General features: G+C 37.9%; 1 pseudogene across 1 annotated transcript; it reads right to left on the reverse strand.

The window, feature by feature from the left end:
- Nucleotides 1-582: 582 nt before the first annotated feature.
- LOC309632383 (translationally-controlled tumor protein pseudogene) lies at nt 583-1,332 on the reverse strand (annotated as a pseudogene). The gene has a single exon. The product of its transcript is annotated as a translationally-controlled tumor protein pseudogene (transcript).
- Nucleotides 1,333-7,189: the final 5,857 nt, after the last annotated feature.

Genomic DNA, 7,189 nt, shown 5'->3' on the forward strand with positions numbered 1-7,189 from the left:
GATAAGGCTACTAGATCAATGGTTCCCGAGTATTGCTGCTCACCAGAATTTGTACAGACAGTCCCTGACTTTACGATGGTATGAAAGCAATACTCGTTCAGTGGAAGCCATGCTTCGAGTTTTGAATTTTGAACTTTTCCTGGGCTAGCCATATGGGCACGATTCTCCCTCTCTCTCTCTTTCTCTTTCTTTTCTTTTTTTTTTTTGAGTTTAAATGCATTTTATTTTATTTTATTTTTTAAATTTATTTATTTATTTATATTTATTTTTTGTCTGTGTTGGGTCTTCGTTTCTGTGCGAGGGCTTTCTCTAGTTGCGGCAAGCGGGGGCCACTCTTCATCGCGGTGCGCGGGCCTCTCACTGTCGCGGCCTCTCTTGTTGCGGAGCACAGGCTCCAGATGTGCAGGCTCAGTGGTTGTGGCTCACGGGCTTAGTCGCTCTGCGGCATGTGGGATCTTCCCAGACCAGGGCTCGAACCCGTGTCCCCTGCATTGGCAGGCAGATTCTTAACCACTGCGCCACCAGGGAAGCCCACATTTTATTTTTAGACAACCTACATGACATGTTTTTTTTTCCTCAAAATCAATGCCTCCGCTCCAAACAAATCAACATCAAAACGAAGAGCTCAAGATGCCATCAGTCCCATTTGTCTAAGTCCTGGTGTTGTGCGGATGAAAAGCAGCAGCCAGCCAGTTACGACGAGCAAGGGATCCAAACAGCCAAATTCGTTAACATTTTTCCATTTCTAGACCATCCTTAAAGAAAATCATACATGGGGTCACACCATCCTCACGGTAGTCCAGCAGAGCAACCATGCCATCTGGATTCATGTTTTCACCAATAAAGAACTGACAGTTTTTGAAATTAGCAAGGATATGCTTGATTTGTTCTGCAGCCCCTGTCATAAAAGGTTTTACTCTTTCTGGTCTCTGTTCTTCAAGCTTCCCTTTGATTGACTTCATGTAATCTTTGATGTACTTCTTGTAGGCTTCTTTTGTGAAGCTGGTTTCCTGCAAGTGATGGTTCATGACAATATCCACACCAGTGATTACTGTGCTTTGGGTACCTTCACCCTCGGGGCCTTCAGCGGAGGCATTTCCACCAATGAGCGAGTCATCAATGTTACCCTCTGTCCTACTGACCATCTTCCCCTCCACCTCCAGACACAGCCCGTCCATGACCTCACGGATCTTGTAGATGTCGGAGAACATCTCATCATGGCTGATGAGGTCCCGGTAGATGATCATGATGGCGACTGGAGGGAGACAACGGTGGCACTAGCTTAGGAGCACGGAGCTCAGAGCGAGCACGGAGCTCAGAGCGAGCGTGGTGCGGCCGGAGCGGCGCTCAGGGGAAGGGGGGAGCGGGCGGAAAAGGCCGACTCTGCCGCTTCCCAACCTCATATAGAGGGCACCTCTCTTTCTCTCTTGATGAAATGCCAGCTCCCAGTCCAATACACTTCCAATCACCCTGCACCCAGAAAACCATTCACTTGTGCATTTGTAGAACAGTATTCACTAAATTACATGAGATAGTCAATACTTTATTACAAAACAGTTTTTTGTGTCAGATGATTTTGTCCACCTGTAGACTAGTGTAAGCGTTCTGAGCACATTTAAAGTAGGCTTGGCTCGGCTATGATGTTCAGTAGGTTAGGTGTATTAAATGCACTTTTGACTTACAATATTTTCAATTTATGATGGATTTATTGAGACATAACCTCATCATAAGTTGAGGAAGATCTGTAAAGCTTTAAAGGAAATTCAGATTCTTGAGTCCCACTCTAAACAAAGTCAATTAGAAAGTCTTGGGTGAAGCCTTATATGTATATAAATTTAAAAATATAACAAATATAAATAGTTATATTTGTAGCTATAACACCCTCCTTCAAATTCTGATCATCAGTTAGGTTTGGGAAGTTCTGGTTTCAGTAACTTATCCAATGTCACACAGAACCCTAAATAGAGCCAGAAATGAACTCAAATCTTGTAAGTCCAAGTTAAATGCTTTTCACTGGACTTCTGCTGTCCTTTTACTGATTACATATGATGGGGTAGGATGGAAAAGTGGAGAAAAAACAGCAATTTCAATTAAAATTTTTTACCATATTCTGTTACATGGTTTTAAGATTAAAAGAGCTAGTATCTTAGTGAACTTAGAACAATATCTGGCACATGGCAAGTACATGTAAGTGATAAATGTTAAATGAGTAGCTTAAATGTTAAATGTTAAGTGAATGCTGTTGTCTAATTACAGCGTTCACTTTGCCCAGGGTTAAAGTGAAATTGAATTAGATATGAACATTTTTACATTATTTTATGTTCACAGATATAAACATTTTCTATGTAGAAAAAAGATGTATGTAAATAACAGTGGCATCCTCAGTATTTTTTTTTTTGTCTTGGAAGCCCTGAATTTGTATAGCTGAAAATATTTCTATGTTGTTTCTTTTCATCTTTTAGACATTAAGAGAAATGTTAATAATATACTTATTAAATGAAGTTTTGGATTTGCAGCTGTGTAGTATTCTTATATTATTTTATTTAAGATATAATTATAGCTAAGGTGCATGGGATGATGTATTTTACATTGTCCTTCTACCACTGAACTAGCTCCAAAATTGATTTTTACTGCTATGAAATCAAGTATTCATTTTTCAGAAGCCATTGTCTGCCTGGATTGATCATCCAAATGAAATATTTCCTTTGAATGAGGTAATAGATATGCTTGGTTCTATCTAATTTCCCTACCTCTCTACAGGTTTCTTCAGAGTCTTTCAACCTTGAATAAGTTTTTATACTTATTAACTATAAATAAAATTGTACATTTTCATCACCAGTAAATGAAGAACCCACTTTGATATTTTAAACGGCTCTTTGATACATTTTGACAAAGTCTGTGAAAATATGCCTTTGGTCAGAATCTATCATTGTGAAAATTGATACCCATTTTAGTTTTGTTCATTTTATAAGTTGTATTATTTTTCAGAGGAATCACCACATACCCAGCATCGATTTCTAGTGGCTCCTGATTTTTGCGTGTGTGTGTGTACACATACACAGAATACCTTCATATCTTCAAGTAGAATACAAATTTAGTCTTTAATATACTTCATTAAAATGAATTATTCTATCATAAATGAATTGATTTGTCCTGGAAAAGGGTAGAGGTAGGGATAGACTAGAACAGAAGGTATTTATAAAGTCAGGAGGACTCTGGTAGGTAGCGAGGATTAGACCAGAAAGTACCAGATCTGAGAAACCAGAAGGAAGAATTAGATGCCATCAGTAGGGAAGCAGCTGACTATTTGAGTCCAGAGTTAGCCAAGGAAAGGGAATTAAATTAGCATTTATTAAATATTTACTATATTTCAAATGTTGTCCCAGGCACCTTACAAAAGAAGGAATGTCTGGCTAGGTCCCATAAATCTAGATGTTTTGAGTCTTGGGGAGTCAGAGAAAATAGTATTAATAAGTAAGATACTTGAACAAATTATATTATTGTCTGCATTTTATTTTTTATTTATTTATTTTAGGTTATAAATCACATCTTTTTTTTAAGAAATTATTTATTTATTTATTTTTATTTATGGCTGTGTTGTGTCTTCGTTTCTGTGCGAGGGCTTTTTCCAGTCGTGGCAAGCGCGGTCCACTCTTCATCGCGGTGCGCGGGCCTCTCACTATCGCGGCCTCTCCTGTTGCGGAGCACAGGCTCCAGATGCGCAGGCTCAGTAATTGTGGCTCACGGGCCCAGCCGCTCCGCGGCATGTGGGATCTTCCCGGACCAGGGGTCGAACCCGTGTCCCCTGCATTGGCAGACAGATTCTCAACCACTGCGCCACCAGGGAAGCCCAATCACATCTTTTTATTAAATAATATTAGTACTTGACCTTAGGCTTTTAATTAATTGATTTTAATAGCAATACTTAGATAGTCCCTGATTATTCTCACTACCTTTGAAAACTCTTATTGTCTGCATTTTAAAATACTTACACTGTGTTGTAATAATTAAAAATTACATGAGAACTATATATTCATTATTATAATCAAACCTATAACTTTTGAACCATGACCATCCCTTCCTTCATTCTTTTCACAATAGAAAGCCATCGTTCTGTCTGGATTCTGGATCTCAGCTCCTCCTGTCTACTTAAGGACCTTGCTCCATCAATTACTCTCTTTTTGTTGTGTCTTCAACCTCTCACTCTACTGGTTCCTTGCCATTAGCATTCTCATTTGTTTAAAGTGTCTCCCTCATACATATCCTCTCTCCCTCCGGCTTCTACCCAAATTCTCCTTCCTTTCACTAGAGAAAAATTTTCAGAGAATTTTCTGTGCTTGCTATCTCCACTTCCTCACCTCCAAGTTACTCCTCAATCGTAGTCAGGCTTTCATTCCCAACATTGTTGTGAAACGACACAATAAAGTCACCAATATCATCCCTATTATAAGATATCCCTTAGTTCTTAATGTTTCAGCAGCATTTGAAGTTGTTGACCGTTCGTTCCTTTTTGAAACAATCTCTTCTCTCAGCTTCTGGAAAACCACACTTCATGTTTGTTTCCTTTCTGGCCACTCATCATTGTCCTTTGGACACTGCTCTCTTTGCTTAAATACTGCCATTTCAAGGAACTCTAAGGCTCTATCACTCTAGTCTAGTCTACACATTCCTCTTGGATTATCTCATCTATGCCATGGTTTTATTTCTATAGGTTGATGACTTCTAGCCATGAACTCACTCCTAAGCTTGAAACCTATGTATTCAATTCGGTAGTTGATACCTCTTGGATGTTTTATAGCAAACTAACTCAAACACAGCATGTCCAAACTGAGCTGATGCAATCACCCACCCAAATGCCCGAAGCCAGAAATCTACATGTTTACTTTGAATTTTCTCCTTTCCTCAACATCCACTCCATCATCAGGCTCTGTTAAAACTTCCTCCTTAGCACATCTCAAATCATCCATTCCACTCCATTTCTTCTTCCTTTTTTTTTTTTTGAAGTTGCCTTTTAAAAAGATTTTTTTTATTGACGTATAGTTGATTTACAATGTTGTGTTAGTTTCTGCTGTACAGCAAAGTGAATCAGTTATGAGTATACATATATCCACTCTTTTTAAGATTCCTTTCCCATATAGGTCATTACAGAGTATTGAGTAGAGTTCCCTGTGCTATACAGTAGGTCCTTATTAGTTATCTATTTTATATATAGTAGTGTGTATGTGTCAATCCCAATCTCCCAATTTATCCCTTACCCCTGGTAACCATAACTTATTTAAAAACAGAAATAGAGTCACAGATGTAAAATAGTCTTTGAAGCCATTACATTTTGGTGTTTTGTTAGCAGCAGTAGTAACCAGAACACCAGTATTCTTTGTTGTTAGTTATAAAATGATTCCTATCCTCTCAATATCAGTTGAACAGGTGGCGGTATTGGCACAACTGTGAAAATTTGCAAAAAAGAATTCTGTCTGGAGAAATGAACAGTTTTCTCACTTCTGTATAAAGGTAATGTGCCGTGGGGAACTAGGGCCAGCTCACACTGGCTTATGATGTACCCATTCTCAATGTGTACATCTCTTCCCAACCAGCCAAGGTGGAAGTAATTACACCATGGAAATTGGCAAGCATTATAAATCAGGGCTATCCACACCCCCTCCACACCCGCTCCGCCCCCGCCCCAGAGAACTGGCTTACCAGCCCACCTCTGGGAATCCACTCCATTTCTACTGCCACTTCCCTAATCCAAGGCATTATTACCTGCTTACTATAACTGCAGTACAGATCAAACAGGTTCAGTCTCCTCCCCACCCCACCCAAATCCACTCTTCCCATTGCAACCGTCATGATCTTCTGAAGGAGAATACGATCATATAATTCCTCTGCCTAAACTCCTTCAACACTTCTATTAATCTCAGGATAGTCTGAATTCCTCTATGTGTCTTATGCAGCTTTACGCAATCTAATGTCTGCTTATCTCTGTAGTCTCATCTCTGATCACTTACTGTTTTCCCCTCACCACACACACACACACACTCATGCACACAGCTCTAGCTCCAAGAATATAAGTAGCTGCCTGCTTTGCAAAAAGAAGTATGAACGTTAAGTAAGCAAAAGTTAAGACATATTATACCAGGTTTTTAAGATTATAATGTAAATAGTATAAAATTCTGAATATAAATTTTAGTTTTATAATATAGATTTAGTATATAGATTACTATATATAGATTATATATAGTATACTATAGTATAGTAAATCCAGTATATAGATTTAGTTTTTAGTATATAGATTTTAGTTTTTAAACACCTGTCATATGTATATGTATATACTTAAAACATAGATTAAACATTAAATATGATTAATTTAACTCACATTCTAATTCTCTCACTCATTTGTGGTGACATTTGGTAGACAAAAGTTGGTTATGTATATTTGCAAGGTATTGATCATTTTTGCTAATGTCACACTCTTTGGAAAATTACTGAGAGAAATTTGAATTCCAGCTTTTCCTGATAACAGATTCTTTAGTAAGTTGCATTTGTATTCCCATTTATACCATGTTCTTTCTGTGTTTGGATCATTGGAATACTTATGGATGGTAATTATCAATTCATAATTTTAACAGTCTCTCCATTTCCTTTGTCATTGTGGTTTATATGTTTTAGATACAGTGGTCAAGGATAAATTTCCAGTATTTTCTAAATGTGCTTTAATATAGTTCTATTCCTTCACATTTGAACTCACAGGCAGTCAACTTCAAGTCCAATGAACATCTGAACTGGGCTAAAGGTTCACAACTTTAGGCAAATCTGATGATTCTTTTTGTCTTTGTCTAAATTATACTGTTGTTAATAGCAGCACTTTCATTTTTCATTTTTCATTAATTTTTATAAAATATTAAGTTCAAATGAAGTAAAATATTCAAATAATTGTATAAACACTGTTGTACAAAGATGGCATTGCTCTGAAGTTAAGCTGCTAGTTGGCAATTAATGCCGTTATGTGATAACAGCTTCACATTTTTATCAGTGGATATACTTCGATCCCAGTTCAGCCTAGAAAAAGTGGATGATGGGGTGGGAGGGGATTAATGTGTAACGTCCAATATCACCTCTCTCTGTGTTCTTATCCCTGCGTTTCTTCTGCCTGGGGAAAATCTCTCCATGCCTCTCCCTCAACCTCCAACTT

Source organism: Balaenoptera borealis (assembly GCF_965194805.1).
Source record: "Balaenoptera borealis genome assembly, chromosome: 7".
Lineage (NCBI taxonomy): Eukaryota > Metazoa > Chordata > Mammalia > Artiodactyla > Balaenopteridae > Balaenoptera > Balaenoptera borealis.